Here is a 12,347-nt window from a genome sequence, read left to right as displayed (position 1 = left end):
GCCCCTACCTGTATTTTAATCTAAGAACTCTGTTTATGTCTCCACTGAGCATTGTTCTTAGTGTTTGTCTTTATCCTGATTCTGTCTTTCCGTAAGGTTGAATTTAAGAAATTAGACAATTATGAATACATATTTCTTTCATGAGCCTTACAGAAGGTAAGAAGTCTAAACACCAATTTGTTATTAGTTGGCATTCCTACTGGCACTATGTTATAGATTTTCTTCTCTAGGATGATAGCATGTTGAGTTTTTAAATAGTAGGATTATAGTTATTTGTGGAAATTATCTGTTAGCAACGTGCTTTTATTATGTTACAGTTAGTAAGGTATGGAGAGGAGCGAGAAGGATATGAAAGAGCAAATAAATGGGTCATGAGGATTAATTCCGTGTTTAAGAACTTTATGGACTGGTGTGGTAGCTCATGCCTGTAATCTCAGCATTTTGGGAGGCTTAGGCAGGAGGATCACTTGAGGCCAGGAGTTCGAGACCAGCCTGGGCAACATATGGAGACCACGTCTCCACAAAAAGTTAAAAAATTTGCTGGGCGTGGTGGTGCCTGCCTGTAGTCCCAGTTATTCAGGGGGCTGAAGCAGGAGAATCACTTGAACCCAGGAGTTTAAGGCTGCAGTGTGCTATGATATGCCACTGCATTCCAGCCTGGGTGACAGAGTGAGACCCTGTCTCTAAAAAATAAATAAATAAATACAATAAAACAATTTATGCTTGACTTTAAGATTTGGCCATGATTGAGTAGCTTATGTTAGACTTGTCCACCCATCAAAACATATATAAAATATGGAAAAAATTTAAAAAAGTGTTTGCAGAAAGTGAGCAGCAACCAATGCAAGGTTGATATCCCTGAGATAAGGAAAAAATGTGACCTACACCCTGCCTTCACTCTGGATTTCTCCCAAAGAGCAATTTTCAAACCACAGTATGGGAGCATACAGCCCTAGCAGAAAGCAAAATTCTTGCTCTCAGGGAAAACAGAGACTGGTTTTAGGAGTTACAATGGTGACTGGGATTTGAGGGGTAGGGTATTAGGAGAGAAGTACCGAGAAGTGGCTCCAAAAATCTACATAAAAATTCACACTGGGGCCCGGCGCGGTGGCTCACACCTGTAATCCTAGCACTTTGGGAGGCCGAGGTGGGCGGATCACGAGGTCAGGAGATCAAGACCATCCTGGCTAACACAGTGAAACCCTGTCTCTACTAAAAATACAAAAAATTAGCTGGACGTGGTGGCTGGTGCATGTAGTGCCAGCTACTTGGGAGGCTGAGGCAGGAGAATGGCGTGAATCCGGGAGGTGGAGCTTGCAATGAGCGGAGATCTCGCCACTGCACTCCAGCTTGGGCAACAAAGCAAGACTCCATCTCAAAAAAAAAAAAGAAAATTCACTTTGGGTCTTTGAGTGATGCATAAAAGTGTGTATTCACATAATGAGAAAAGATGTGGGGGTGCTGAGAGATAAGCAGAGATTTCAGAAATTGCACAACTCTGGGGAGACACTGACATTTGGGTCCAGCAAATGAATACCTTGGGCCTGTTGTTGATGTCACTATGGAAACATCAAATCTTAGAAGTAAGGAGCATGCTAGGAGTAAGGGCTAGATTCCAGGAATAAGGGAAAAAGTGAAATAGACCCACTCTAACAAAGACTAAAATCAAGCTGTGGCAGGATAAGGGTGATTTTCCATAATTTAATTGCCTGCTAGATAAAAACTGAATCTCTAGAGGAAGATAACACATTTCACAGCATCTATGATGTATCATTTATAATGTCAAGCAAATAATAAGCAAGTATTAGATATGCAAACAAGCAGGAAAAGCAACAAATAAGAGAGAAGACAGTAAATAAAGGCAAACTCAGAGATGATATAAATATGATTTTGTAAACAGAGTTCAAAAATAACTGTGATTAATACGTTAAAAAGATAGTCAAAATGAATAAAAAGATGGAGTACTTCAACAGAAAATTGAAATTAATTAAAATAACATAATAGAAATTCCGAGCTTGCAAAATACAATATTTGAAAAGCTCTTCATGCTTGATAACTGACTCACAAGACTGGACTCTCATTGCAATAATATTTATTGGCCACATAGAATAAAATCTGGGATGTGAATAGAGAAAAGAGTAAATACAGGATAATGAAAAAGAAGAGACCGAAGTTGCATACGCAAAAGAGAAAGTTCTTTTTCTAAACCGTACTGATTTGACCAATAAGATGAGAAAATTACAAAAATGACATTCAAAATGACCTAGTAGTACATATTTAGTCTACGAATTCATTTGCTAGGGCTTCTGTAAAAAAGTAACACAAACTGGGTAGCTTAAATCAGGAGTCCCCAACCCCTGGGGTATAGACTGGTACCTATTTGTGGCCTGTTAGGAACTGGGCTGCACAGTAGGAGGTGAGAGGCAGGTGAGTGAGCAGAGCTTCATTTGTATTTACAGCTGCTCCCCATCAGTTGCATTACCACCTGAGCTCCACCTCCTGTTAGATCAACAGTGGCATTAGATACTCATAGGAATGTGAACCCTATTGTGAACCGTGCATGCAAGAGATCTAGGTTGTGTGCTCCTTATGAAAATCTAATGCCTGATGATCTGTCACTGTCTCCATCCCCCACAGATGGGACTGACTAGATGCATGAAAACAAGCTCAGGGCTCCCACTGATTCTACATTATGGTGAGTTGTATAATTATTTCATTATATATTACAATGTAATAGGAATAAAGTGCACAATAAATGTAATGTACTTGAATCATCCCAAAGCCAACTCCCATGCCTGGCTATGGAAAAATTATCTTCCATGAAATTGGTCCCTGGTGCCAAAAAGGTTGGGAATGAACTGACTTAAATAACAGAAATTTATTGTCTAACAGTTCTGGAGGTATCAGGTATCAGATATCAGTAGGGTTGGTTACTTCCTAGGGGGTGAGGCAGAAACCAGTTCCATGCATCCCTTTAGTTTCTGGTGGGTTTTGGCAATCTTTTGGCATTCTTTGGCTCTGTCTCCCTACATTTGAGACCAGGCTGGTCTCAAATCCCTGGGCTCAGTTGATCTCCTCACCTTGGCCTCTCAAAGTGCTGGGATTACACGTGTGAGCCACTGCACCTGGTCCATTTATTTATCTTCTTGGTAGTCAGAAAAAAAATGAATAGCAAGGAGTCTGAAATGGGCTTTAGGAAAAGATGATACAATTAAGAAGAGGACTGATTTTTGGGATAACAATGCAGGATAGGCCTGGCTTCAGAGTCTAGTTATTGGGTTGAATCCTAAATTAAGGACACTCTAAAATCTTTCTCCTTATTTAGATTCCTAATTTGGTCACATGAATTAGCTGTAATTGCAGGTTGGTCTCTACTATAGTTTGATGCTAACCTATGCTTACACTTGTAGAGACACTGAAATAACAGCATGCCAAGAAGATGACGTTCACATTCACATCCTGACCCTGTAGCTATAATTGGACCTCTAGATCTCCTACTTCAGAAAGTATATCAAAATACAAATGAAAAGTGTTTTTGAAAAAAAAAAAAAAGAACCTTGGACTTATTTAAATTCTTTGTGGAATAAAGAATTTAACCTTTTCCAAAGAGAGATCTGGCCTTTGCCTTTAGCTTCTGGGAGGTAATCTCTATGTTCTTGCAATGTCATGCCTGATAGGAGTGTCTTATTTGGGAATTTAGGCTATGCCAGACAGCCTAACAGTGTAATTTATGATAGAAGTTTTGAGTCATGTCTACCAAAATTAAGGCTGCTGAGGCAGAAATAATTTGACAAAGGTTTGTTGGAAACCACCTGTGAGGACTGACTTGGGAAAACACACCAAGAAAGTTGGGCATATTCCACAGTCCACTATCAGTTGGAAAGCTTTTACAGGACAGTTTAGAAGAAGGGAGGAGGACTCCTCATACCAGAATTGTCCTTTTCATTGCGGGGTGCAATACAGAGGTTATAATCATTGGCTACAGATTACAACATACAAGCTGAAATGTTCTACATGCAAGACAACCAGTAAAAGTTCATGACTCAGAAACAAATCAGTGTTCTTTTCAGTGTTAGTAGGTTATGTATTAATTAGTATGTCAACAATTCGAGGAACTCCCAACAAGATTTGAGGAACTCACGACAGGATTCTTTAGTCAAAGTCAGAATGTAAGCCTTTCAACCTAACCTAACCTGCATCCTAAACTGTCATCATAAGTATAACAGCATCCAGAGAGCTCTGTGAGTCTTTCTCCTGCATTATTAAACCTCAGTATGGTCTTAGAGATCCTAAACTTGAAATGGTGTCAGACTCAAAAAGTAAATAATTTGTTAACTATGTTCCTGTAATTACTAATCATGCTAAATTAATCTGTGAAGAATTGTGAATATGAACAGCTGATATAAGAATAATGCTGATGGTTGGTTATTGAAAATAAGAGAATTTGGGGTTTAAACACCTAGCAAGTCCTCTGAGTACTGAAGTATTCATTCATTCATTCATTCAACAAATATTTGTTAAGTGCCTCACTACATGCCTTAAAAATACAGTCCCTTCAACTGGGATGATCCCTAGTAGAGAAAAATGATAATAATGACTAACGGAGATATCTGATTCAATTCAAACAAGAATCAAACAATTCTAATAGAGATAGAGACATAAAAACTGTCAGATCTGTTTTGTTGTAATAGTTAGAAATGTGATATTTGGAGCCAAGTAAAACTGGACTGGCTACCTGACTGGTGATTTTCAGTACCACAGGTACTGTGACATTCATTGTAACCTTAAGCTCTTTCCCACTTTTCTCATTTGTAAAATGGGGATGATAATAACACCTACTTCATAGAATTGTTGTGAGGATTAAATGAGATGATGTAGTAAAGGTAATTAAGGTCAGTTATATAATTAATACATGTTATATGTATAATTAATATTAATATGCTCAGATTTCTCTTCTAATCAATTTTTTTTTTTTTAGCTGAATGTGAGAAGTTATTGCTTTCCAGCATACCTATGTTAATTTTAGTGGCTACTTATTTCCTTAGTCCCAGGAATGGCATCAAGAGTATAGGCCCAGGTTTGAACTCTATAGTTTAGCAGAAAATTGCTAATGAACAGGTTTTGGATTTATCTAGTAGCAGTGACTTCAATTACAGCTTCTTTTGCTGCCTTTTGTTTTGTCAGTAAAATATCAGAGGGATTTGGGTGTTGTATATACAGGGTATAAAAGCCCCAGAGAAGGTGAAATTAGACTTTGTAATCTCATGGCTTTTAGGCAGGAGAGGGATTATGAAGCAGCTGGTGAGAGTAAAATATTCATTAATTTAGTCTGTAGCAATATGAAAATGTTTAGATGGTTTCTCCTCTGGGGTAACTCAAGCTCTGCCCCTAAGACATTGTAATTGTGCAGAATCTATTGAGCAGGCAGGGCTAGCATGAAGCCCTGGTGAATTGGTTATTTCTGAGATTTTATTCATTCTCATGAAAATATGTGTTAGACTTTAGTCTACCCTATCAAATTTAAGGATAAAGGGAAGAGACAATACAACATGAATAGCTAAGCTAACATTTTATAAAATCAAAATGTTTTGTCCTGAAGTACATTATTTTTTAAGGCAATGTTGTTAAACATGGTACCTTCTGCACAATCCTGCCTTCAAAGCAATTTAGCCATTGTCGCTCAGTGTACTAATGTCTTCCAGGTAATTATACCTCACACTACTATCACACCTTGGGCTCTGCTCTCTTAATTCTCAAAATTTATTAATCTTGGCCAGGCACGATAGCTCAGGCCTGTAATCCCAGCACTTTGGGAGGCCGAGGCAGGTGGATCATGAGGTCAGGAGATTGAGACCATCCTGGCTAGCATGGTGAAACTCCATCTCTACTGAAAATACAAAAAATTAGCTGGGTGTGGTAGCGGGCACCTGTAGTCCCAGCTACTCGGGAGGCTGAGGCAGGAGAATGGCGTGAACCTGGGAGGCAGGGCTTGCAGTGAGCCCAGACCATACCACTGCTCTCCAGCCATAGACCAAGACTCTGTCTCAAAAAAAAAAAAAAAAAATAGAAAAAGAAAATTATTAATCTTCTTGGCTAACTCTTAGATTGTACTCATTTTTAAGTAAATTGCTCAAAGTCACGGGGCTAGACAGTGGCAGAGCTAAAATTTTAGTGCTAGTTCTGTCAGAGGCATTTGAACCAGAGCGACTCCATCTTGAATAGGGCCTGTGTAAAATAAGGCAGATATACTGGGCTGCATTCCAGGAAATTAGGCATTCTTAGTCACAGGTTGATATAGGAAGTCAGCACAAGATACAGGGTAACAAAGACCTTGCTGATAAAATAAGATGTTGTAAAGAAGCTAACCAAGACCCACTAAAATCGAGATGGGGACAAAAGTGATCTCTGGTCATCTTTACTGCTCATTCTGTGCTAATTATAATGTAGTAGCATGCTAATAGACATTCCCCCCAGTGCCATGACAGTTTACAAATGCAATAGCAACTTCAGGAAGTTACCCTATATGGTCTAAAAAGGGGAGGAGCCTTCAGTTCTGGGAATTGCCCACCCCTTTCCCAGAAAACTCATGAATAACTCACCCTTTGTTTAGCATATAATCAAGAGATAAGTATAAGTATATGCAGTCTAGCAGCCCATGCCGCTGCTTTGCCTATGGAGTCGCCATTCTTTATTCCTTTACTGTCCTAATAAACTTGCTTTCACATACTCCATGGACTCCATGAAATCTTTCTTGCATAAGATCCAAGAACCCTCTCTTGCGGTCTGAATTGGGACCCTTTCCTATAACAGTTCCCTCTTCAGCAGAACCATGGTTCCGAAACTCTCATATGCATTAGAATCACATGGGAAATGTTGAAAATATATATGCCTGGTTGTGATACACATAAGTGCTGAATCACAATGCCTGGTACAGGGACCAGAAATCTGCATTTTAAACAAACACACCTAGTGATTCAGAATTAGGTGATTGTAGGACAACACCATAGGGTTCACATATGAAGGCTCTGAGAGCAAAAACTATTAGTTATTTCTGCATCTTTAAAACATCTTGTGCAATTTAGGGTTAATACCACTCCTTATAGGAGAGAAGAAAATAGAACTGGTTTCCGTGAAAGGGAAACGGTATTTTCTTTTTCTCTGCCTGCCTGCCTGATGTCACTGCTAGAAGAAGCATGCATCTAACTCTTTTTGAAGTTTTAAGTTGAAGCTAAGTTTTACTAATGGGAGTCCTAGAAGTGACTTCTATTTGTGATATTCATACTGCATTAGGGAAGAATGTGAAAATAATAGAAGCAAATCAAAGCTTCAACCATGAAATGTTCCTCTTTCTGGAAAATCCACTGAAACCCTCTATAGCCACTGATTAAATGCCACAGACCCACCCTATTCCTGTTTTTTGTTTGGTCTCATTGACTCCGATCAACCTCTGCAAGTAGTTACCAGGAAACAACAACATTCTAACCTTTCCTAAGACCTACTGCTCCTTCCCAGAAATATCTAAGCAAGCCATCTCATGAGAATAAAAAATTGCCTCTGGGTTCATTCAGGTCGTCAATCTCTGGAGGACGGCAGTTTCTGTAGCAATTTGACACTCCTACTTTCTGCTGAAATTGGAAACTGCCACCTTTCTTTATATTAAGTAAAATTCAGCTTTTGGCATGAGCTTTTACTGTCTTATTTTAGCCTCAGGTTTTGCTGGTCCTAATGGGAATTACTTCCATTTTTACAGTGGAAGTGCTAGATATATAGTGTCAGAATAAAACACCACGTTCTGCAGGGCTCCCAGGAGCTATAACTGTGCCATAGAAACACAAAACAAACAAATGAATCAGGTTTTATTTATATCAGTTAATAGTCTGCATATACATAAGTCTTCCTGTAACCTAACAAAGATGATATATTAGAAAATTTTCTTAGCAATATTCTGAATTAAATGATTATATTTAATTTTCTCATCAGTAAAATGAAGTAGTTAGACTAGATTAGGGGCCAGATTTGATTAGGCTCTCTTTTCACGCTGTCTTTCACAGTTACCAAATACTGCTGTTAAGGAACAAAGGCAGCCATGGAGAATACATAAATGAATGGGCGTGGCTGTTCCAATGACTATTTATAAAAACAGGAGGCGCGCTGTATTTCTTCTTCAGGTATAACTTGACAACCCTGGACGCAAAGGTATTTTCGAGTTCCTTGATTTTGTAATTTTATTCAAACAAATTGAAAGCCAGCTGTCATTTGGTTACTCTTTGGTTAAGATCTCTAGTTTTGTCTACCAAAGACTACTTAAATTAGAAATAATAATAATAGTATGTTGTACGGAAACAGGAATGTGTTGTGAATGTGATAAATGTTTGTTGAATCCTCTCAAACAAATGTAAAAAATGATAACATTATTATGATCAGTATTCACAGGTGAGGGAAACTGAGGCTCAGAGAAATAGAGTAATGTGCCCACAGTAAGTGATTGTCTTAGTTCGTTCAGGCTGCTGTAACAAAATAGCGTAGACTGAGTAATTTATAAACAACATAAATTTATTTCTCCCAGTTCTAGAGACTGGGAAGTCCAAGATCAAAGTGCCAGCAGATTCAATGTGTGGCGAGAACTCTCTGCTTCATAAATGATGCCTTGTTGCTGTGTCCTCATGTGATGAAAGAGGCAAGGGGCCTCTCGAGTCTCTTTTATCAGGACGTTAGTCCCATGTCTGAGGAGTAGCCCTCATGGCCAAATCACCTCCCAAAGGCCCCACCTCTTAATGTCATCACTGTGGGGGTTAGGTTTCAAGATATGAATTTTAGTGGGACACATATTCAGTCCATAGCAGCGGTGCAGTTGGGAGTCAGGCTCAGATACGTCAACTTTAAGAACGTGATTCTTTGACAGCCTATTTGATTTTTTTTTCTTTCTTCTTTTCTTTTTTTTTTTTTTTTTTTTTGAGATGGAGTCTCACACTGTTGCCCAGGCTGGAGTGCAATGGCACCATCTCAGCTCATTGCAACCTCTGCCTCCTGGGTTCTAGCGATTCTCCTGCCTCAGCCTCCTGAGTATCTAGCATTATAGGCACTCACTACCACACCAGGCTAATTTTTTGTATTTTTAGTAGAGATGGGATTTCATTATGTTGGCCAGGCTGGTCTTGAGCTCTTGACCTCATGATGATCCACCCACTTCAACCTCCCAAAGTGCTGGAATTACAGGTGTGAGCCCCCATGCCCAGCCTATTTGATTCTTAAATACCATCCTCTCTACCTATTTACATGAAGGTAGAATATTTTTGCATCCCAAAGAATTAGCTTGTGTGCTAATACCTTATTGGGGGAATGAATGTAGAGCAGGAATGAGAGGAAAGGGAAAAGAACAGGAGAAGGCAGCCACGGAAAAGAGGGGTTTTTAAAGGTATATTGTCAAACATGTCAGAGCCTGAGGCAGATAAGAACTAAGAAGAAACACTGGATCTGAAAAGTAGAAAGTGTCTGATGACTCTTGGGGTAATGGTTGGGGCCAGAAGCCAGACTACAAAAGGAATAATAAGTGAAAGTAAATGTAGACCTGTCATGTCAGAAAACTGGCAATATAGGTGGCAGAAATGGATGGTTATTTCCAGCTCAGCTCTCCTAATCTTTTCATTCTCTCTACATGGAGCATTTAGAAAAAACAAACAAACAAACAAACACATACACACATATCCTTTCATCAGCTGATTGCTATGCTGCTTGGCAAGGTTGGCACAATTTAAAGATCAGGACTTAGTCTTATATGGGAGCAAACATTTCTTTGTGGCAGAAATTCATTAGTCTTGCTCCTAGTCAGCTGGTGACAGAATGGGCACTAAGGTTTTCTTCTTGGCGGTTGGGAGTGTTGCTTCAGCATCACTGAGCTCATTATTCCTTTACTTTCAGAGCAAGATGAAATTAAGAGGCCAGCTTGTTAGGAAGTCAGTTCACTGTGTCAAGAGGAATGTTGGAGCAAGTGCTGCTCTTAAAAAACATATGTGGTTATTGGAGTAACAAGCAGAATTCTGTTGATTTTTGCTTTCCTTAGAAAGTAGGAGAAATGGATCAATTATGGCAGGGTTCAAAGCTCTCTATAGCTGAAGAGAAATACCTCCAAGGGCCATAAAAATAAAAAAGACAGTTTGTTCATATCAGTCCCTAACAGAAAAATATCACTGGCTATGTTTCCAACTATCTATTTCTACTACAGCCTTCAAAGTGGGGACTGGGAATCTTGAGCTTACTTTGAAGAGGCTTAACATGATTGTCTCCTTTTGCAAAAATCTTTAAATTGAACAGTTATTTTCAAGGCAGATTGTCTATATTGAGTCATTCTGCAGAACTAAAAAAAGTTAGTATTTTAAATGTATTGTCATTTGGAGCACTTTAAGATTAAATAAATCATTATCTTGGGTGATGCGATATGAAACCTTGAGTAGAGGTCAAAGAAGTTCTGTGATATTTATAGATATTTAAAAAATAGTACTTTAAAGTAGAGGAAACTATGAATTGTCTTTACTAACCATAGTGATATAATGAATAATGGCATCTACCAATAATCAATCTCAAACCTCAATTAGTCATGATACAAGGTTCAGTCTCTCACTAAGAGCAAATATTTTATCAGAGTGGCTAATAAATAACAAATTGATATGATTTCACATGAAAAAAATCATGTTGCAATTTTGATAAGGATGATTTGTAACCTTCTCAAAGAATTGTTATTAGAAGGAAAGAGGTGGGGCAAAATATTTGAATAATTTGTCCATATAGATGAGGCTTGGCTAAAATAGCATGTAATGTAATTAAATTATTTAGTGAACACATTGGTGGTGTTGTACAGCTTTTAGTATTTTAAGGGATATGAAACTTTTCACTTTCCCCTAATTATAATTATTCTTGTACTTATATTTCTATTAATGTATCTTTAAAAAGGAATTTTAAAATCTTCATAAAATACTGTAGAAAGTGGTTACTTAATTCATTATGGAAGAATAGGAATATAATTATTAATTTATCTTTCTTATCCTTTTATTTATCTTTACAATGTTTGTTTAGCTGTGAATTTAAAAACCTTTAACTCATTTTGCTGTTAGCTCTAAGGGCCAATAATTACCTTTTCTTACAGATGCAGCTTAAGTTATTTATCACAGTGGAATTAAATGTTGCCTAATTAGATTCTTTTGATTTTCTCCACGGGCCATTCTTAGACAGATGACTGAAGACCTCTTGTTTGAGGACACATTAGCTTAGCATGCAGTGTCTGACACAGTGCCCTGACACACAAGAGAGTAGGTGTGATTGTGATTTTGAGTTTGTATTCTTCTGAATGGACTTTTTTTTTGGCTTATCATTTTTTTCCAAGTTAAATCTAATTTGACATAATGTTACAGACAAACAAGATTCCTATGTTGCTTATCATTTGTCTTTTAAGTATTAACCGACTTTGCTTGGTGATGTTGAAATAGACTCTAGAAGTGAGCAAATCACCCCAGAGTTTCCTCAGGTGCTATTATTTTTGGGGTGCCATGGGAAGAAACAAAAACAAACTCTAAAACACAAGCCAGGTGTGCATACAGCTCTAGAATAAAAAGGTATTTCTATTATTTCAATTCTTAGGGCAAATTTTACTTTTTGAGGATCTGTTTATTATTATTTTGAGTATTAGTCATGAACTTAAAATATAAGTATTGTAGGCTTATAATTACTACCCACTAGCAATTTCTTTTATATTGAGACCGTTTCATTTGTACTGAATGTATAAAATTAATAATGATATACATAGATACTTAATTAAACACCAATTACTGAGTTATTTTTATTTATTTTGACAAATAGGAATTTATTCCAAAGTTTTGCATATGTGGAAACATGGATCTCCTCAGGCTGTTGTTGGTAGTCTAGACATAATAATGTAACTTGTTTGAGAAAACTTGTTCTTGCTATGGGCAATCAAATGCATGATTACTGAAGAAATAAAGTATTTAGAATCAGTTTGTATTGAAACAAACCCTCTATAGTCCCAGCTTATAGATACATTAAAATTGTAAGTCACAGAGTCCAAGTCTGTTTTTTTATTGGAAAGCGTAAACCCCAGACTTATGGTAAGAATTTTCATAAAAGGAAGTAGAACTTTATTTCTGGAAATATCAGATATTGTAGTTTGTTTATTTATTTATTTTGGTAAGGCATTTCTCAAAAGGGAATCATGTCTCAAAATGAATGTTTAAAAATGTCTGCATCTTATTTTGCCTTTGTATTAAAGGTGTCTATCTCTCATTTTGTTACAGGGATAAAAGATAAAAAGGACAGTTTTAAACATTATTGATTTCAAT

The sequence above is a fragment of the Colobus angolensis genome, unplaced genomic scaffold (assembly GCF_000951035.1).
Source record: "Colobus angolensis palliatus isolate OR3802 unplaced genomic scaffold, Cang.pa_1.0 Scaffold491, whole genome shotgun sequence".
Lineage (NCBI taxonomy): Eukaryota > Metazoa > Chordata > Mammalia > Primates > Cercopithecidae > Colobus > Colobus angolensis.
The sequence above is the reverse complement of the archived record's forward strand: the minus strand, read 5'-3'. Positions refer to the sequence as shown.